The sequence below is a fragment of the Leucopleurus acutus genome, assembly GCF_964270905.1.
Source record: "Leucopleurus acutus genome assembly, chromosome: 21".
Lineage (NCBI taxonomy): Eukaryota > Metazoa > Chordata > Mammalia > Artiodactyla > Delphinidae > Leucopleurus > Leucopleurus acutus.
The window spans coordinates 9,079,419-9,102,279 of NC_139163.1; the positions used below are offsets into that span (position 1 = coordinate 9,079,419).

General features: G+C 40.4%; 1 protein-coding gene across 1 annotated transcript in view; it reads left to right on the forward strand.

Annotated features, from left to right (window-relative positions):
• CSMD1 (CUB and Sushi multiple domains 1) overlaps positions 1-22,861 on the forward strand; it is a gene marked incomplete at its 3' end in the record, with an annotated part of 1,744,596 nt that overhangs the window by 1,133,324 nt on the left and 588,411 nt on the right. The window lies entirely within an intron of this gene.

The following is a 22,861-nucleotide window of genomic DNA, read 5'->3' on the forward strand; positions in this document are numbered from 1 at the left end:
TCTAATTTCTAGGGTTTATTCCTGGATAGTATTGTATAGTCTCCTATATGTTTCTAATAATCAATAATTGTTATCAATACTGTGAAAAGGTTGATGGAAACTATTCCACATGCGTCTGCAAATAAAACCAGTACGGCGCTGTCAGAAAGTTAGATGCCGTGCCGAGCAAACTTCTCTAGCTTTCCCCAAATCATGGCCATGAGAATGCCAGTTCCATTAAGGCAGAATTCCCTGAACACTTGCCACAGGGAAGCTGGGACCACAAAGTGAGGAAATTATGACAACCCCCATGCTCCAGAAACTAGCAGATCAGAAAGATAATTTGTAAACAGCTCCCATGAAAGATGGAACAGAAAGAGAATCACGGGAGCCACTTAAGGAGGTTTTAGTAATATTCCAACAAGTGGCTCTGAATGACTCCTATCTGAAACACATTTTAAAATCTGTAATCCTTCACTCTGTCCTTTTGGGCAAGAAGTTAAAAAAATAAGAGTAATCTTCAGGGATTTAAAGACAGATGATGCTGAGACACATGTGTTGAGCTTTATCTGCCACTGGGATCCTTGGGGCCTGTGAACCCTCATGGAACGTGCCTGACTTGGAGTCCAGGGACAATTTTATTTCACCAAAATGCATTTTATTCATAAGGAGCATTGTCCACCCCTCAGTTTCTTCCGATGCTGCTGGAAAGCCCTTGGATTGCAAATATACTGCCTTGAAGCTTGGTAAGGGTCACAGCAATTTGTTTTCACTTATTCTGAGACCCAGGCAAGGCCCATCTTTTTCTTCCCATATCTGCCTTTGTCTGCCTTTATCTTTCAAGGCCACATATTCTAACTGTAGTTATAGGAGAACAGGTATGGAAAGGACATATCAGTGGGGACTGGGGTCACTAGGTGATATAGTGGTGGGGGATGAGGGATACACCACTCAGTCTCATAGGAAATTCTGAGTCTTCTCCATATTACTGCACATCAACAGATACATCTATCCCTGATTTAAAGCCATCGTAGATCACTATTTGGAATAACAACTGACTGATCAGACAGGCAGGTAGGTAGATCTATAGCGTTATTTCTAAACTGGCGATTGATCTTCTCCAAAGGTCCTGATTAATTGATTGGTACGGAACTACAGAAAAATGTCTAGGTATCATCCTCTAAACCTGATCAGTGGATTTGGCATCTGTACCAGTGATTGGAAGAAAGGTGAAAAATAGAATATCAAGTTTGAAGATACTCTAAATTGGTAGATATAAGAAACAATTGTAATAGTTTAGACATATCAGCCATTGATGATATATATAAGCCGTGATTAGAAAAATCTGTACATAAGTCCCAAGAGATAAAAAGATGCAAAAATATAAGGAGGGGTAAACATGGCTTAACAGTCATACATGAGGAAACCTCTTCAGGCTGACTTTGAAGTTCAAGTCCCAGACTAAATGGGGGGAGGGAGCTGCCTTTTGTTTCATTCACCTCAGGCCTTGTATCACAGGAGGGGTCATGACTAAGGCTGAATCTCAGCCGACCATACGTGGAAGGTCAGATTCAGTACTGGATGTCATCCTTTTGTGACATAACAGAGAGCACGTGTCAACGCCAGGAGGGAAGGCATTATGAGAATTTTTCTTGCTCCTGAGGGCAGAACTATCACCTATGAATAGAAGCTACGGGTGGTCCTTCCTGCTGATTCTAGAACAAGCCTGAGGGCAGAGGAAGGCAAGAGGCAAGCGATGGCTCACGCCAAGCCTCTCAGAGCCCCTGGCAGCTGTCCCACTGACCACCTCCTCTGGACACCACTCTGCCCTGACTTTGCCTCTGAGAGGCCTCAATGTTTTCACTCTGAGGACAAATGAGGGGAAAGCTTCCTGTCCTGTAGGAAAGTGTGTTATTCCTGTAAATTTTCCCTTTTTTTTTCTGCCAGGATTAAACATCAGGAAGCCCCAATTTGTATTGTACTTTATTTCAACCAGACAAACTCAGGGGAAAAAACGCTGTTGTTATTACCAACACAATTGCTAAAAAGAAAAGCAGAGTAAAAGAGCAATCTAGAAAACCAGCAAGAACAATAATAATAGTGAAAACACACAGTGTCTACTAAAAGCTAGTTTAATTTCTATGTAAATATTCTGTCTAAACCCTGGATAGCCAAAGCAATCTTGAGAAAGAAAAATGGAGCTGGAGGAATCAGGCTCCTGGACTTCAGACTATACTACAAAGTTACAGTAATCAAGACAGTATGGTACTGGCACAAAAACAGAAATATAGATCAGCGAAACAGGATAGAAAGCCCAGAGATAAGCCCATGCACTATGGTCACCTTATCTTTGATAAAGGAGGCAAGAATATACAGTGGAGAAAAGACAGCCTCTTCAACAAGTGGTGCTGGGAAAACTGGACATCTACACGTAAAAGAATGAAATTAGAGCACTCCCTAACACCATACACAAAAATAAACTCAAAATGGATTAAAGACCTAAATGTAAGGCCAGACACTATCAAACTCTTAGAGGAAAACATAGGCAGAACACTCTATGACATAAATCACAGCAAGATCCTTTTTGACCCACCTCCTAGAGAAATGGAAATAAACATAAATAAACAAATGGGACCTAATGAAACTTAAAAGCTTTTGCACAGCAAAGGAAACCATAAACAAGATGAAAAAAACCCTCAGAATGGGAGAAAATATTTGCAAACGAAGCAACTGACAAAGGATTAATCTCCAAAATTTACAAGCAGCTCATGCAGCTCAATATCAGAAAAACAAACAACCCAATTTAAAAAATGGGCAGAAGACCTAAATAGACATTTCACCAGGGAAGACATACAGATGGCCAAGAGGCACATGAAAAGATGCCCAACATCACTCATTAGAGAAATGCAAATCAAAACTACAATGAGGTATCACATCACACCAGTCAGAATGGCCATCATCAAAAATCTACAAACAAGAAATGCTGGATAGGGTGTGGAGAAAAGGGAACCCTTTTGCACTGTTGGTGGGAATGTAAATTGATACAGCCACTATGGAGAACAGTATGGAGGTTCCTTCAAAAACTAAAAATAGAACTACCATATGACACAGCAATCCCACTACTGGGCATATATCCTGAGAAAACCATAATTCAAAAAGAGTCATGTACCACAGTGTTCATTGCAGCTCTATTTACAATAGCCAGGACATGAAAGCAACCTAAATGCCCATCAACAGATGAATGGATAAAGAAGATGTGGCACATATATACAATGGAACATTACTCAGCCATAAAAAGAAACAAAATTGAGTTATTTGTAGTGAGGTGGATGGACCTAGAGACTGTCATACAGAGTGAAGTAAGTCAGAGAAAAACAAATACTGTATGCTAACACATATATATGGAATCTAAAAATAAAAATCATTCTGAAGAACCTAGGGGCAGGACAGGAATAAAGACGCAGACGTAGAGAATAGACTTGAGGACACGGGGAGGGGGAAGGGTAAGCTGGGACAAAGTGAGAGAGTAGCATGGACATATATACACTACCAAATGTAAAATAGCTAGCTAGTGGGAAGCAGTGCATAGCACAGGGACATCAGCTTGGTGCTTTGTTACCACCTAGAGGGGAGGGATAGGGAGGGTAGGAGGGAGACGTAAGAGGAAGGGGATTTGGAGATATATGTACAGGTATAGCTGATTCACTTTGTTATACAGCAGAAAGTAACACAACAATGTAAAGCAATTATACTCCAATAAAGATGCTAAAAAAAATGTGGTATAATCACATAATGGAATATTACTCAGTAATGAAAAAGAATGGACCATTGAGAAATGCAATGACATGGATGAATCTCAACTGCATACAGTGTGTAGTTTTAAAAGGCTACACACTACATGATTAACCTGAATGATATTCTGGGAAAAGCAAAACTAAATAGAGACAGTATCAGTGGTGTCAAGGATTAAGGGTGAGGAGAGGAGCTGACTACAAAGGTGCAGGGCTGGGGAATTTTTTTTTTAATATCATGGAAGCATTGTGCTTATTGTTTTCTGGTGATAGTTAATATGAGTCTTCACTTTTTGTTAAATTTTGTAGAACTGTATAATCAAAAGAGTGAATTTTACTGTATATAAATTTTAAAATAAAATAATGCCATGCTTCTGTATGATCACATGGTACTATCAGTATCTTATCCTTTACTCATTAAAAATGAATACTCAAAAAAAAAAAAAGAAAATGTGGCTGTTTGAAACAGAGATGAGCTGTAAGCATAAAAGTCATCAGATTTCAAAGGCAGTGTGAAAAAAAATGACTATAAGACATTGTGCGTTGAAAAGATGATGTCTTTTTTATCATTTTAAATATTTTTAAACTTTTTTAAGGTGTCTACTAGAAAATTTTAAATTACATAAGCGGTCACATTTGTGGCCCACACTTTATTTTATTGGGCAGCTCTGGTGTAAATATTTGAGCTTCACACTGAGATTGGCCATGCCTTTTCAACAGGACCAGCTGAAGTGATTTCTGGGATGTTAGGTTTAGTATGGGGATTTCAGACATTAGTAATCAGTGGGGTAGGTCGCTTGAGAGACAATGTGAGATTCTACCTAAGTCTTGGTTTAAAATTTTCGTTTATAAAGCAAAATCTCTGTAAGAGGTCAAAGTATATGCTTTACTACCATTTATTCTTCAATCTAAATGAGTTTTTCAGCTCCTTCCTTGGATGTGAACAAAACATAGGGATTATATGAAATTTCCCAGTGATTGAAAGAGAAAGAATTATACTATGAAAGAGAAAAAGAAGAAAAGATGAAAAAAAGAAAAAAAACCCATTTTTTAAAAAAGAGAACAAATAGTGAACAAATGAGGATTTTTTTTTTTAAATTTATGAGATTGCCCTGGACCAGCCTTTGACATCCTGATTAAAACCTGAGTGTAAGGGGACTTCCCTGGTGGCACAGTGGTTAAGAATCCACTTGCCAATGCAGGGAACATGAGTTCGAGCCCTGGTCCGGGAAGATCCAATGTGCTGCAGGGCAACTAAGCCCGTGTGCCACCACTACTGAGCCTGTGCTCTAGAGCCCGCGAGCCACAGCTACTAAGCCCATGCACTACAACTACCAAGCCCACGTGCTGCAACTACTGAAGCCCACGTGCCTAGAGCCTGTGCTCTGCAGCGTGAGAAGCCACCGCAATGAGAAGCCAGTGCACCGCAACGAAGAACCAATGCAGCCATAAATAATAAAATAAAATAAAAATTTAAAAACCTGAGTGTAAGCTCCTAAGAGGCTTCTATGCTACTCAGTAGATGAGTGAGAACTACCTCTTCCTCAGTTCACTGTCTTTAGTGTCCAGGACAAGGACCAACAAAAGGTTTCAGATCTCATAGTGGTGATAAAAAGGAAGGGGACCATACCACACATGAATAGATCCCCTCCTTAGTGTGAAGGAAGCTAAATCAGCTTATGCTCCCCACAAATTAAATCCTGACTGCATAGTAGGTGATACCATGATTATAAGTTTTATTAGAATAATAGGTTTATTTTTTAAAACTTCCTATTTAAATATTTCTTGGAAAACCCCACTTGGAATACAATTTTCTTAACTGACAAAAATTCTCACAACCTGGATGTGAAGTAAGTGCTCTACTGAAATAATTAAAATTATCATTTAAAACTTTTGAAAAAGCAGTGACTGTGGAAAACTAAAATAATATAAAATTTAAATTCAGTGAAATTAATACCTCTGTTGCATTTTCACTCTAGAAAAAGTGGTTCTATTTTTTGCAAATTCCTTTATATTTAATTGATTCATTCAGTGACACCAGAAGAGTCCAAGAGAATTTTAATTACAAGTATACTGAAGATAAAAGTGAGTTCTGGCATTAATTTTTCTCTAGTTTTTAGAGAAATGCCATTATTGGTTAAAGACTTCTGTCAGCACTGCATACTTCTTGAAGTTCTTCAACTTACCTGCTTCTCTGAACGGCCACTAAGGTAAAATGCCTGCATTATTTATTGCTAAAAAATTGAAAAAGAATAACATTATATCCCATTCTATCTCAATTGGCTATGAATTCTTTTGCTATTGTCTTGATAAATACGGATCAATAACTTAATACTTAATAATACTCTTTGCACCCTCAGAGCCCTTTCAATGTTCCTTCTTCAGCTCCTTTATATGATTTGCAATTTTCTTTGCCTAGGAAACTATTTTCAGAGTCTTTTCTTGTGAAATAAAGTTATAACCCAGATGAGTCTTTAGGGATTACTCTTAGGCTTTATTTCATTAGCTAATTTTAATCTAATTAGTGCGAGGCAGGAAGCTTATAGTCTTGCATGTCCATATAATTTTCTTAGCAACAGGTACTCAAGGAATGAGTAGATGTGGTCCTTTGTGCATTTTGACTAGTTAGAGTTTAAATGATAGGTATTAAAATTTTTTTAAAAACCTAATCGAATGTTCATAAAAAGCTCACTTTTTCTAGCTCTGTTGAAGAACCCATGCTCTCTTTTTTCTTCCTCTAGAAATTGTCATGTTTTATAGATGATGAACAGGAAGTTTATTCATAGCAAATTTAAGGTCATGCTCAAAACAGATTAGCTTAAAAAATAGCTCTGGGAAAACACATCTGTAATAAATCCTATTTCAAGTAACATCAATAAAAAAATATTTCTACGCAATAAACGTGAAGCCTTCCTCCTGTTCTATTAGTTGAGCCTTATACTTTATTACATTGAATCCAAGATGAGAATGTTTTCACATTTTAATGTCTCCAAAAGGAGGATCATGTATTTGGCACTACTTTGCCTTGGCCCCTTCTCAGTGGTATATAATTCTGTGTCCTATGATCAGCAGTACCTTAGATTTGATGAGGTACTCTGATGGTACTTGTTGATCTGATTGCAGGCGCTTCTCTTCTGCCAGATGTTAAGACTCTCTTGATACGACTTTGTCTCATTTCCTGCCCATCATTCCATCCCAGGGCCCCAGTGCACATGCAGAGTTCTAGAACCTTCTCCCACCTCTGCATGTGCCTGTCCTGAGGTGAAGAGCAAAGACAATAGAAAGAAAGGGAAACAAGAAATATTGGGGTCTTGGGGGAGTTATAATTGGTATTAATTAAATTTGTAAAAATAATTTAAACAAGAAATCATCTAAAATTAATATCACACCGTATGGTACAACCTCACAATATAGGAGTTTAAACATTAATGGATTTAACTATGGACTGCAAGTAATCAGCAAACATATTCATTTTGAAAGACTGAAAAATGTAAATTGGCAGAAAGTTGAGCATCCACAGACTGAATCGGCGTTTCTAAAAACAATGTCGGAACTTGGCCATATAAGTTTAAGACGACAAGGAGAGGAGACTGCCTGGAGGGAAAATGGTGAGGGAAGGGGGGTAACATTCCTTACGGATCCAGCATCAGATACTTCACAAATATTTTTTTAAAACTGAAAAGACTTCATCACCAAGGTGGCAGGGGAGGAGGTCTCAGCCTCCGAAAGCCAATAGTATCCAACTACCCGTGAACAAATACAGCCCTGGGAGAGCTCAGGAGAGGCCGCAGCAGCACAGCGGAGCACAAACCCTGAGAATAACCCCACAGAGAGGGCAGGAAGAAGTTCCGTTTTTCCTGCATCATCCCATCCCCCAGGCTGGCACTGCTCGGGGTGAAGAGGAAACTCCTCCCCAGAAGGTTCCTCCAAGGCAAAGGAGAGCAGGGAGAGCCGCCAGCACCCCAACCACATGAAGGACCCACAGGGGTCCCCACCCTAAGGAAACCAGCGCCAGCAGATTCACAGTGACCCCTGTACAACGTTTGCCCCAAAGAGCCCTGTAGGTTTTCTCCTCTGCACACTCCAGCTGTTTGAGTCCCAACCCCTCTGTCCCAGTTGCTGGAACCCCAGCCAGTGCTGCCGTGGGGACCCCAGTCCTGGCACCCAGAGCGTGCACATCACCAGTCACCATCAACACCTGCCTCTGTCCCTTTTACCGCTGGATCCGGAGGGGCTGCCGAGGACCCCAGTAGCTCTCACAGACACCACAGATGTCCTGAAGCTCCTGGCACTAAGGACCACAGGGTTGGCGACATCACAGATCACAGCTATTTGAGCTGAGTCCCAGCCCCACACACCTGAAGCTGCAGCACACCTCCACTCCACCAGGCCCAGGGGCACAGCACATTCCAGCATGGCCCCCTCCAGCAGGTGAAGGTCTTTCCTCACCAAAGCCAGTCCATAAAGTCTGGAAAAGGTGACAGCTTCTTAAATGTGCAGGCAACTGTGCAAGGCTACAGGGATCACAAAGAATCAGGGAAATATGCCACCACCAAAGGAACGCAATCAACGTCCAGTAAATGGCCCTAGTGGAATGGAGACCCATGAATTGACTGACAAAGAATTCAAAATAATTGTTCTAAAGAAGCTCAATGAGCTACAAGAAACATGGATAAATCATTTGATGAAATCAGGAAAATGATACAAGAAGAAATGAGAAGTCCAACAAAGAGATATAAAACATAAACAAGAATCAAACAGAAATTTTGGAGCTGAGGAATACAATGAATGAACTAAAAAACTCAATAAAGAGCTTCAACGACAGATGCAGTCAAGCAGAAGAAAGAATCAGAAGTCTCTGGAAGACACCCAAACAGCCAACAGGTATATGAAAAGGTGCTCAACTTCGCTGATCACCAGGGCAATCAAATCACAACCACAGTGAGATATCACCTCACACCCGTGCATGGTCTCGATTACATGTGGAAGCTGAAAAAAAAAGTGAAACTCATAGTAACAGAGAGTGGAATGGTGGTTGCCAGGGAAATGGGGAGATGTGGGTCAAAGGGTACAAACTTTCAGTTATAACATGAATAAGTTCTGGAGACATAATGTACAGCGTGGTGACTACAGTTAATAATAACGTGCTGTATACTTGAAATTTGCTAAATTACTACATCTCAGGTGTTCTCACCAAAAAAAAAAAAAAAAAATTAACTATTTGAGGTGACGTTAGTGTTAATTAGTGTGATTGTGGTCATCATTTAACATTGTATGCATATATCAAAACATCACATTGTACACCTTAAATATGTGCAATTTTTATCTGTCATCACAGCTCAATAAAGCTGGGGGAAAAAAACTTTGTTATCTAAATAAAAAAGTAACTTTATAGAGTAAACCCTCACTATTCTGAGATTAAACCTATGTTAGGTGAAAAATGCATACATATACATAGTGAAAGATATAATAAAGGAAAGACAAAGTTACATTACAGTAAAACATGCCAATGGAAATTGTTAGTCTTAACAAGTTTTAACAGGCCTTTTGTTTATGCTTATATGTCAACTAGTCAAGGGTAGAAGAAGGATTATGGAGGCTTTACAGATTTTTAGAACCTGAAATATTAATGTGGTAAAATTTCAAGGAATAAGCATCACTTATCAATATCTATTTTAAATAACGAGAAAATGGCATCATGCATAACAGCGTATCTGCAGGGTTTTTGAACATCCATACCGTTCATATATAGTGTCGTATTTAATGCCACTTGATGAATTTGTCTTTGGAATTAGGGTTGATGACCAGACTGTCACATCTTTTGCATCATCACTTGAATTCAGTAGGAAGACCTAGCTCCGCTGCAGTGTGGTTTTCTAGGGCTTGTTTTCTCTTAGTCAACACTGGGGGTGCTCAGTATCATTTGAGGGAGCTTTGCCATTTTCCCACGACTGGAGCTTACAGCCCCAGAAAGGGCATGGCTGAGGGGCCGATACTTGCATTTCTGATCATGATCAAAATTCAAATGTAAATAAAGTATTGGCCACAGGCATTAGCTTCAAGTATGATTTCCACCCGAGTTTGAAAGAAATAAAAGGTGTGATAGCCACCATGCATAGTTTATGAAATGAATATAGAGTAATAGTAATTAAAGCCCAGGCCTTGTGTGTATATATTGTGAGGGGTATTGAAATATGCACAATGCATGTAAAAATACCTAACCCTGTTCTCTACTTGCTAATGTGGTATTTATTTTTCTTCTTAGGGCTCTCTCTCTCTATTTTTAAAAATACTTTATTATTTTAGAGTTTTAGGTTCACAGCAAAATTCCACAGAACGTACAGAGATTCCCACACACCCCCGGCCCCCATATATGCACAGCCTCCCCCATTATCAACATCCCACACCTGATGGTACACTTATTACAACTGATGAACCCACGTAGACACGTTATCATTACCCTAAGTCTGTCGTTTACATTTGGGTTCACTCTTGATGTTTTACATTCTATGGGTTTGGACAAATGTGTAATGACTTGTCCACGGTAATGGAATCATACAGAGCATTTTTACTGCCCTAAAATATCCTCTGACCTCTCCTGTTATTTGAAACACTGTAAAATTCACAACTTCTTTGAATTTATTTCTATATTTACTGAACTTGGAGAAAGAAAGAGGCAGTTTTCTTACACATATCTACTAAATGTATTTACTAAATGAATGTGTATATTAGAGTCTATATAATGATTACAGAGAGAGCCTATAGTAATCATCGACTTTAATGTTGGAAACATGTAAACACCAGCAAGGGAGACATAGTTCACTTCCCCTTCATTCGTTTGTCAAGTTACTTCCCCTTCATTAGTTTGTCACAGTGTTCTTCTGCAATCTCTTGCAGGTAATTTAGTTGTTTCTTATAAAAATTTCCCGTGACAGTCATCTACCTATGGCGTTACAAAGAGAGTCAGAGTTCAAGGAAATTGTCACCCTGCAAAGATTAAGTAAAGGCTGGCTTAACATGAAATGGATTATGTTTCTGTAGTTTTAAAGACCACCATCCTGGCTATTTTTGAGTTTCTCTTTGATTTCAAATGATCTCATGCAAATATAGGAATTCAAGTGAATGCTGGCAGAGAATCTTTCATTAAATATCACTGCCTAAATTTGTAGCCAGAGACCTGAAGAGACGAAGCTGCAGTCGATTTTCCTGGACAGAGCAGAGAGATCGTTGAGGCATCCAAGGTAGCTTAAGAAAAGCTCAGTAACCAAGAGGGTGCTTTCTGCTGGCAGGGTTTTGATTTGACTTAAGAGGAAAGGCACTGCCCTGCACAAGGAGGTTGGTAAAAGAGAAAGCAGTGAGAGTCTAAGTAAAAGATGTCACAATCAATAAAGGGAGTTTGGCCACAGACTGAACAATAGGATTCCATTTAAAATTTTATTTTAGTACAACCCTTTAATTTAATTCTAAAACAATTTTGACTTCTGTGTTCCTAAAAGAATTCTAGAAATTAAAAAATAAAACCTGCAAGAAATGAGATTCAGAGAGTTGAACTGGAAAAATTAGGTTCATATTAAGCCGATACCTTTTTCTCATGAAAGAAACTTCGTGCCAGTCTACCTTAGCATGATAACATGCGGGTCATTACTACTAATCGGCTTATCTCCAGAGAGCAAACATCAGTGCTGGTTTCTCTAGATAGCCATTGTGTGTGATGAGGACTGCAGCACACAAGGTAAAGGAAATGTAATTTTTATTAAAGCAACAGTTCTTGTTCTCATCCCGTGTAAGTTTAAAATGTAATACGTGACAACTGTAGGGGCTTCCCTGGTGGCGCAGTGGTTGAGAGTCCGCCTGCCGATGCAGGGGACACGGGTTCGTGCCCCGGTCCGGGAGGATCCCTCATGCCGCGGAGCAGCTGGGCCAGTGAGCCATGGCCGCTGAGCCTGCGCGTCTGGAGCATGTGCTCCGCAACAGGAGAGGCCTTAGCAGTGAGAGGCCTGCGTACCGCAAAAAAAAAAAAAAAAAAAAAAAAAGTAATACTTGACAACTGTAGTTACATGATTATTTTATATAAATTAATGCAGACTTGGCTTCAGCTAAAGCACTTTGTGAGCACAATAAACATTTCACAATCAAGTGTTGAGCGCCGTCTGTGAATCAGGTCCTGGGAGGACCGGTTTGGGGTGATGATCTCACACAGAAAACACACACCCTGATAGAACTTGAGTACCTTCTACGTGTAGGAGCTGTGTTCTCCCTCATATTTATGTAGACGTATGGAACTCTCACTGATGTCTCACGAAACAGTATGGTCACAGTGTTGCCTCTTGGCGAATGAGGACCTGGGAGGTAAAGTCAAGTGGAGATGTTCTTTCAAAGTCACCACTAAGTGCTAATGGTAAGCTGACGCAGCCAGGATGTGGCCGATGGTGCCCGTGTCCACAGCTTCACTCTGGAGAAGCAGAGTCACAGACGCTACAAGATCTCGGGGCAGGAGGAGGGTCCCTCTGCCAGACTGGCAGTGGGTGGTCTGGAGCTGAGCAGACCCAGGGGCTGGGGTGGTGGCTGGGTAGGAAGTCGACACATTGGATGTGAAATGCTACTCAGACCTTAAGAATGAGGAGTATGTCTACAATATTAGTTTTAACTGCTGGGTAATATTCCGTTGTTTGAATTAAGCACTACTTATTCCTCCATTCCCTTCACTGAGGAAGGCTCCCAATTTTTGTTTCTTCAAAATGTTGGCTGAAAAGCAAGTTGTATTAATACACGTAGACATGATACAGTTAAGGTAAACCATTACAACTAGTTATTTTTATGAATATGTACAGATGCAATGACATGAGAAGGTTGTTTTGAGTATTAAGATGACTTACTGTCTATAAAATGCATACAACAGTGCTTGACACACAGAGTTTGTATCATCAATTTCACACCCATTTCAGAGTAGCTCTTTGTATTTCTCTTCCCTCTATTTTTTTTTTACCCAAAAATACTATTTCTGCTGAAAACCTATGTATTTTACCCATTTACTTGTCTATTAGTTCTCTTCTTGTCCTGGAAGGAAAGCTATAGGAAGGCAGGATTTTTGTCTATTTTGTTTACAACTATATTTCCAGGACTTAGAACAATGTCAGACACAGATTAAGCAATCAACATACAGTTTCAAAATGAGTAGTGATAGAATATATCACTATAAATAATTGGCGAGAGTAGCAAGGAGCTTGCGTTTTGTGTGTAATAATATCATGAAGGATAACCATGTGCCAGTCCTTGTTCTAAATGCTCTCTGTTGTCTGTGTATTTGGACGAGCCTAGCCATGACGTAGCCCATGGGTCAGCTGTGTGGACCGGGGCACCAAGAGGTTACAGCTTGCCCTTGGAGAGGGGTAAATAAGGAGTAGGTCAGGAACTGAAGTGGGCCACTCTGACTCACATGGAAGAAGCAGTGTAAGAATGATCTGTGATGTTTAAAGTGCAGAATTTGTTTTTACTATGTGGCTTAACAGAATTCCATACTTTTGCACACATGAACATGCTGACATTGACACAGATGCAGACTTTTGAAAACAAAACGTTTTTGTTTTGTATAATATATTTGTCAGGTCTCTCCAGAGAAACAGAACCAAAAGGAGGTAGATGATAGATAGATAGATAAGTAGATAGATGGATAGATAGATAGACAGATGATGGAGAGACAGATTGATTATAAGAATTGCCTCACATGACTCTGGAGCTCCAGAAGTCCCTAGATCTGCCATTTGCATGCTGGAGAACTAGGAAAACCAGGCTGGCCAGAGGCCCAAGGACCAGGAGTGCCAATGTCTGAGGGCAGGAAAAGATGGACAGAAGCTGGGCAGCTCAAGCAGAGACAGCCCTTCCTCTGCCTTTGGTTCTGTTCAGGCCCCATACAGACTGGTTGATGCACCCACGCCCACACTGGGGACAGCAATCTTCTTTACTCGTTCTACCCATCCCAGCGCTGATCTCTTTCAAAAACATCCAGAAATAACATTTTACCAGCTGTTTGGGCATCCCTCGGCCCAGACAAGTTGACACATAAAATTAACCATCACATGTAAGTGTTTACTAAATGGATTCTAGAATCCAATTCCAAGATGACTAAGTCAATATTTACAGAATCTTCATTTTTTTTATTTTTATTTTTTTTGCGGTACGCGGGCCTCTCACTGTTGTGGCCTCTCCCGTTGCGGAGCACAGGCTCTGGACGCGCAGGCTCAGTGGCCATGGCTCACGGGCCCAGCCGCTCCGTGGCATGTGGGATCCTCCCGGACCGGGTCACGAACCCATGTCTCTCAACCACTGTGCCACCAGCGAAGCCCCTCTTCATTTTTTTTAAAGCTCATCAGTTAATTCCAATTTATAGTCAAGTGTGGAATCCGTGTTGAGTGATGTCACTCAATATTGTAATCAGGCAAAAAAAACATTATGGAAATCTTGGAGATGCTTCAATTAACATGTGCCCCGTTCCGGGTAACTCTGACCTGTGAGTGTGTGAACTGAATGGATGCTCTTTATTGACAAGAGTTGTGCAAGTGTATTGTGTATCCACAGGTCCACGGTTGGTACCTTACCTTCCTCTCTTCCTCTCACATTCAGACCCATACCACCTATTCTAAGAAGTAAACACGTAGTTTCCCCTCCTTCCCCCCATATTACACACCACTGGGGAGTGACTGCTGTTCTTAGAACAAAGACAGAGGTTATTCCGCAGGGCTCAGCAAAGCAATGGAAGAGTTACGTCTATAACTGGAAACGTAAAACTGCCTAATATTGTCCTACTGTTACTGTAGCAGCAGCTGCTTTAGACATTTTTCATTCTGGATACCAGGGGCAATGCATCGTTGGAAATATTGTCTCACCTCCCCCCCTAATTCTAGCACACTGGGAGATCTGATTACAGAAGAAGCCCCTGCAGAGGTACACAAGGTACTATGGAAAATTAATCTATTGAGCTTTTTAATTGTTAGAAATGTTCTTGTTATCTAACTTAATTTGTCTTATAATTATTTAATCAATAGCTTTCTATTAAATTTGGTAAGAAATCACAGTCCATAAGCTACTAATCTTTTATACTTATCAATACATTGAGCAGATATGATATTTCAAATTCCATTATTTAAATTGAGCAGTATCACCGAGGTTTGTAGTCAGAGGCAAACCCATTCTTATGTTATATTGTCCGAGAACCTTTATCAATCAGTGATAAAGGTTGAGTAGCAGTGACAGAGAGAACAAAACGTAATGTAACAGGTATCATGTGTACACGCAGGGGAGATGGTAGGAGATATGGAATTGAAGGCACCAGTTCTCATCATGAAATGCAGCCTTCCAATTACATGCATCTATTAAATGGTTTGAGCAGTATAGCACTGGTGTAGTAATCTTAAATAATTAAGTATCTTCATTAAATATTAACTTAGTACACTGGAACTCATAAATTCACTTTTAAAATTCCTTACATCTTAAAGAGCTTGTATGCATTTTTGAGCTCATTCACTATCATACGCATGTATCTGTACATATATACACACACATACTCGTACATGTAGACATGCACTCACACACCTAATCAGAAATATATTTTAAAAATTCCCTTCTGGGCTTCCCTGGTGGCGCAGTGGTTGAGAATCTGCCTGCTAATGCAGGGGACACGGGTTCGAGCCCTGGTCTGGGAAGATCCCACATGCCGCGGAGCAACTAGGCCCGTGAGCCACAACTACTGAGCCTGCGCGTCTGGAGCCTGTGCTCCGCAACAAGAGAGGCCACGACAGTGAGAGGCCCGTGCACCGCGATGAAGAGTGGCCCCTGCTTGCCACAACTAGAGAAAGCCCTCGCACAGAAACAAAGACCCAACACAGCCGAAAATAAAAATAAATAAATTAAAAGAAGGCTCAATATTAAAAAAAAAAAATCCCTTCTACCTGAACGAGATGGCGAGTAAAAAAATAAACCCTATTATCTATCATCTATTTCTCAGTTTACAATAAATTTTCATGTAACTGTGGATCACTTTACTGACAAACATCTGAGATGAGGCAGGATGATAATTGAATACATGATACCTCTTACAACCCCTGGGACTCAGAATTTCAACCATGATAGCCCAGCATTTGTCTTTTCAGTTTTTATTCCTAAAGGTTTCAGTTCATCTGGGAGGCTTTTTTATCTTTTCTTTCTGTCTTTTAAAAAAATTAACTGAGGACTTAACTTTCCTCAAAGAAGCAAACAAACTAGAAAGATGAGCGTCTCTGAAACACTATCTTCCTGGCGGATTGCCCAAGCATAAAATCGTCGTCCTGCATGGAAGAATCTGAGAAGCTCTCCTGATGTTTAGTAAATATTTTCCACTTCTCATTTTTGGGTTTATGGTTCTCTGTTTTCTTGGTTAAACGGGTATCCTGAGAAATGACTTGATCCAGTTGAACTTGTTTATTTTTAATTTCATTGATAGGTAACAGCTGAAAAAGTCCTTCAAAAGACAACTCATCAACTTACTGATGGTGAGACCAGATTCTGCAAAGGTTAAATGACTTGCTCAAGCTTATTTCTAACAGAGAGGTTTTAAGCTTTCCTACAGAGTGCAGCGTCCTATCAAGTTTTTGCCCTGCGAGGTGGCCCCGGGGGGAAACTGTTAAATTGGTAGAGTCAGTCCTCTCCTGGAAGCTCTTGTTCCCAAGACAACCACTCAGATGGTCCCTACGCAGAGCGCGCCTGGGCCTCCCACCAGGAGCTCACCCCTCCCTGGCCCTCTTTCCCTGGTGGTATTCATTTTTGTTAAGTTCTTCTGGTCCCAGGAATGGAAACTCATTCAACAAGCTTAAGGAAAAAAGAGGGTTCCATGGGAACTAGTACACTTTATCCAAAACAAATTGAGAAAGGGGACATTCTGCCCCTCCCATAATATTGCTACAGCTCCGTAACCATCCACCAAGCTCATTAGCAGCAAGGGTGTGGAATCAGTCACCTGGTTTCAAACCTCAGCTCTTATTCCTTAGGGCAAATCATCTAAGTGCTCTAAGCCTTATTTTTTTCATTTACAGAACAGGGATAATAATGGAAACCTACTCATAAGTTGTGAGAAACAAACAAAACCTTGCATGTCTAAACTATAAGCACTCAATACATCTTGTTGCTGTCATTGTTATTATTACTGATCACTTATTCAGTCTCTCTACCCAGTATACGTAAATTCTGTGCTTCATAACTGCTACCCATTCCTAATTTCTGCTTCCTCCATTTTTGCTGGCCTGGTGGTATTGAGGCTAACTCCTAATTCCTTTCAGTACATCTTTAAGCTTTAGATCTTCTTCCTAAAGTTCATATTTTTAATAATCCTATATTAAATTCTGAAGTGCTAGAATCAAATCAACCCAGCCACATTAGCTGTGTTGGCTCAAGTGCTTATCCCTGATTTATTCACTTGCGGTGGGTTTGAGTTTTCTTAGTAGAGACTATAGCTGGCGGGTGTTATTATTAATATATCTGCTAGGGAAACCTGAACTCTTACCAAGATACTCAACATTCCTTTCTATGTTGGACTGTATTTCCACTGAAATGGACTATTTCTCCATCTCCTTCCTTCAAAGGCAGGCATTCAGCAAAAATCTGTGTATGGAGATAAATCCTTAGATACGGATTGCAGGCTGGTGATGCCAGGGGCTGGGGAGAACAGTGGGGAGGTGGAGAAACTCCTTAATGGGCACAAGGGGTTTTACTTGGAAATGATGGAAATGTTTTGGAACCAGACAGAGGTGGTGATTGACAACATGGTGAATGTAATAAATGCCACTGAATTGTTCACTTCTAAGTGGCCGCTTTTACGTTATGTGAATTTCAACTCAGTAGTTTTTTTTTTTTAATCTATATTATAATAGGACTAGAAAGACCCTCCCATATATTCTCACCCAAAGAAAAACTATTCTTCTTCTAAGTGAAGTGATGCCCTAGAGCTGGTAGATGTCATGATAAATGAAGGTCCTTGTAGCGGAAGAAGGGCTTCCCCATCCTCTCAGATTCTGTGACTGGGCCCGAGAATAAGACTAACAGAAAACAGATTAATAGGAGAAAAGCCTACAAATTTTACTTCATATTTTTACCTGCACATGAGAGCCTCAGTAGGAAAAGTGAAGACCCAAAAATTGGTTATGACCAAGAACTTATATACCTTTTCTTTTTAACAAAGAACAATAATTGTGTGGAAAAGTAACAAGACAAAGGAAAAGGGATTTAATAAATTGGTAATTAAACATAAAGAATTCCTTATGTTGTCACCAAAAAAAAAAAAAAAAAGAAAAAGAAAAAGGGATTTAAGGCCATAAATTGTAGCAAAGTGATGGAAACATACAGGGGAAACTAATGGGAGATGAGGGTCATTTCAGTAGGTCTGTCTGTCCAGGTCCATTTCAAGGTTGACATCCCCTACCCCCATCTCTGGTGATAAGACTGTTCTCTCCTCTGAGGGCAGGGAGAGCACTTTTCTCAGGGGAAAGTTCATGACCTGCTTTCAGGTAGGAAGGCGGAGGGAAGGGAGTTCTTCCTGCAGCTGCTGTTTCTCAGGTGTCTTCACGGTGAAAAAATCAGCATGCCAAAGGAGCATATTTGGGGGTGGTGTGTTCTGAACCTCTTCATACACAAGACATCATGGCAGCCAAGCTTGATTTTGCCTTTCCTCCAGGCCAGGAACCGAGAGGAGTACTTCACATACATGTAGAAGGCCTTGTTGGTGCCCACAGGTGCCCTTGGCCTGCCTCTGAGTTTCCTGCAGCCAGGTCAGTAGTTCCTGTGCTGATGCTTCCATTCTCAACCTCCCTCTTCCCTCTGCTTCTCCTCCTGAGGATCCCTTGCTCTGAGAGCCTGTTCAACACAGAGCAGCCTGGAGGTGCTGGGAGAGAAAGACCCCTCAACCAAGGAGACAAAGGAATTGGTGGGTAAACCTCTCCACCTTTTATCCTTTCAAAGTTTTGTTCTACACGGTTCCCTAGAAGGAACCCCAGATGGATTGAGGCCCAGGTGCCCAAAGCAGTACCTCGCTCATCAGTGAATACTTTTTCCCCTTCTCTTTCCACTTTCCTATTCCCAGGACCCTTCCCAGATAAATGGAATGCATCCAAGTCTTTCTTTCAGCATCGATTTTTGACCAAACAAAAATTAAGTGAATGCATTATCTCATAGAATCTTCATAGAAGCCTTTGGAGGTGGATGCAAATATTATACCATTTTGCATTAGAATACTGAGAGTAATAGAAAGTTTCAGTGATTTGCCCAAGGACCTGCAGTTATTAAGTGACAGAACCCAAATTTAACATTGATCCATGTAACTCCCAAGCTCATATTCATAAGCCCAACACTGTATTTTACATAATTGAATCAAGTTGTAATAATATCTAGCCTGGCTCGGAGGAAAGATATCATCCTTTTATAGCCCCTAATGAAATAATGGACCTAGATAACGGTCATCAATAGCTCCTGAAATCACAGAAAGGCAAACCATACATTGTGTTTCCTGTTAGAAATACAAAACGTATCTACGAGGAATCCTTGCCAGAAGATTAAGCTTGAATCTTATCCAGGCTTTATCTGGCTGACAGTTTACAGGACAGTCAAAGGACAGAGAAGGATACAAAACACCTTCCCAGTAACATGGTTAGTAAAATCTACCAGCAGGAAACTCTACAAACACAGCTCACTGTGTTCAGTAAATAAATAGTAGAGTGAATGGGTGAGAGAAGAAACAGAAACTATAGAATTCTAAAAGAGACTTCAGAGACACGTCAACATCATATCTGAGGCCTAAATATGGAATTAGATTAATTTTTAAAATGAGATAAGTAGGGAAATTGGAATCCTGACTGGATATCTGATATCAAGGGATTATTGTGAGTATGTTTACATATGATAATGGTATCCTGGTCGTTCATTTTAAATGAGGATTCTATTTTTTTTTTTTTTTTTTGGCGAAGCAACGTGGCTTGTGAGATTTTAGTTCCCCGACCAGGGATTGAACCCATGCCGTCCACAGTGAAAGCACCGAGTCCTAACCACTGGACTGCCAGGGAATTCGTTCATTCATTTTAAAAAGCATCTTAATCTTTTAGAGATGCATACTGAAATATTTATGGACTTGTGAGTTTATGATCTCAGGTTTGCTTCAGAACAACCTGGGTAGGGAGGGACATTTGTAAAGGTACAGATTTAAAAATAATAATAAATAATAATTTATTTATTACTGCAGTTGAATGATGGGAGCATGTGGATTCTGAATGCCTTTATCTGTAATTTTGTTTATGCTTGAAATACTTCTTTCACACTAAAACGTTAAAGAACACAGCAACCATTGGCAGGAAATGAGACTTTGAGGCAGTAAATCATTCAACCTATTATAATGGCTAAACACTTTGTCTTATCACCTCTAACATTTTTTTAAAAATATCTGGCATAATATAAATTGTATTGTGTGTGAACATGTCATAATCTTGGCTTCAGAGCTTCATCCCTGAGTGAGCTCCTAGATGCTTCTATCAACCTGGAACAGTGGATGTTTCTAGGTTCATAAAATGGGATAAGGACAGTGTCCTTGATGAGGATAATAAATGCCAGGAAGATCAATCCCTTAGAAAGAAAACTCAACTTTTTGGTGGCGGGGGTAGCAGAAGGGTGTACTTGTAGGTACTAAGAGCATAAAATGTATAAAATTCATTGGTGGTTGCAAACTACCAAGTATAATCAATCCCTACCACTAATGTACGGCCAGAGTAGACATCAGTCAATTGAGGGAGAACAGGTCTGAAAAGCCATCACGGCTGGAGTCCTTTGCTCTGAGCACCCAGAGATTTGCTCTGTCAAACTCAGTGGTGATCAGGCCCAGGGAAACTGAATCCCACGGATTAAGCTGCTTTGGAGACTGAGGAAACACCAGCAAAGAGAAATGACTGAGTCAGGGGCCGTGAATGCCAGGGAGTCCAAATGTTTCCCCCTCTAATCTATCCACTTTAGTAGCCAGAAATATTAGCAGGAAGCCACATTATCCACTTCTTTGGTGGAACCACTATTTCAGGAAATGGAAGTGCTAGAAGCCATCGTGGTGACCCTATCGTCTCCTTCTGAGTAGATCCATTTGCAAATGGAAAAGAGTCTGATGGACAAAGGAACGATCAAAGCTTGAGGGTGAAAGAGATGGACGGTCTCAGGGCCTCGGGCTGGAAACACTTGAAGCCCCTGGACTTTGATGGAGCAAGTGACACAAGATCCTGGGAAAAGGGTCTAGCAAAGTGTGTCTTATATTCCAATGCACCCCTTGTGTCTCTGTACTAAGATACACTAATGAACTCAAACCAGTTATCATGTGGTCTTACAGTCCTGCAGCGCTCTGGTCTCTGTCAAGTCTTTTTTTTTTTTTTTTTTTTTTGGTGCTTATTCTACAGCTTGCTTTGCTGGGGATAACCCATTGTCCCATTTGCAAGTGCATGAGGGTCTAGGACTTAGTAAGGATAACTGACCTTAGGGCTAGCGAGTGGTGGAAGAACTAAATTGGAAAGGTCTTGCTCTGAGGTCCACCAGAAAACACCATGTACTCCAAGCTGTATGGATGCCAGCGGGTTAAAACATCCCCCCAGCGAACACTTAGTCATATGACAAAGACAGGGAAGAGTGTGCCTTAATAACCTGAAGTGGTTTTAAGACAGCAGTTACATATTGAATGTAGTAAATCCTGTCATGAGAGAGTTTGCCAGATAGTCAACAACATAATTTTCTGAAAGGTTGTCCACTTTAGCTCTCAAATTGCATTTCTCTGGTTGCTTAGACTATTTGGAGAATTATTATTACCAGATCTTGGATTAGAGGTTTTGCTGAGTGATTTGGAGCGCTCGCCCCAGGGAACAGGTGCATTATATTCCACGACAATACCGTTGCATTGTTGCGTGACATTGTGCGCGAGTCATTTTAAAATTGTTGGGTCACTGAGTTATTTAGATTTTCCATATGGTTGGTGTCAATATCTAAAAATAGATATTGTATAGTATCTTTAAAATATCACATTTGTTAATATCACTACCTCCGTGCTCAGAAAAGTCTTGAAGTATTAGGAGGTTGTAAAAATCACAGAGGCAGATATGCTAGTTTTCCATAATCCTGATATTTGCTTAAACACTCAAATGTCATCATCAGAAAATATATCATCCAATTACTTTTCCGGAAATAGCTGACTATTTTCAGGTAAGTAACAGCAAATACTGTACCTAAATGTGAAAACCTGAATATCTGAAGATGATAAGCAGAATTCTAAGATGATCCCACTGACCCTTGACCTTGTCTGGTGTTCCTCCTTTGAGTGATATGACGAGATGTCCCTCCTGTGATTTGGCTACATTATATGGTACAGTTGACTTTAAGAAAAGGACACTGTCTTCAGTGGCCCGGACCCAATCCAGTGAGCCTTGCCTAGGAGCTCTCCTTGGAAGAGAGAGTCTGTGTGTGAGAGATTCAGCATGAGGGAGATTCTCCATTTCATTGAAGATGGATGGGACTACACGGCAGGGAAGGGTGGGTGGACTCCAGGAACTGAGAGTAACCCCAGGTCAACAGCCGGCAAGAAGATGCGGGCCTCAGTCCAACCACCAACAACCTGACTGAACCTGGGCGAAGATTGTATCCAGGTCCCCCAGATGAGAAGTCAGCTTGGCCAACTCCTTACATGTTAGATCCAGGCCAGAGAACCCAGTTGAGCTGTACCTGGATTTCTGACCTAAATAATCATGAGACAATACATTCTTACTGTTTTAAGTACTGTTGGTGGTACAGTTGTCCCTAGGTATCTGTGGGGTATTGATTCAGGACCCCCTCAGATACCAAAATCTATGGGTGCTCAAGTCCCTTTTATAAAATGGCTTAGTATTTGCATATAACCTATGCACATCTTCTCGTATACTTAAAATCATCTCTAGATTGCTTATGATACTTAATGCAACGTAAATGCTATGAAAATAGCTGCCAGCACATCACAAATTCAAGTTGTGCTTTTTGGAACTTTCTGGAAATTAAAAAAAAATATTTCCGATCTGTCGTTGCTT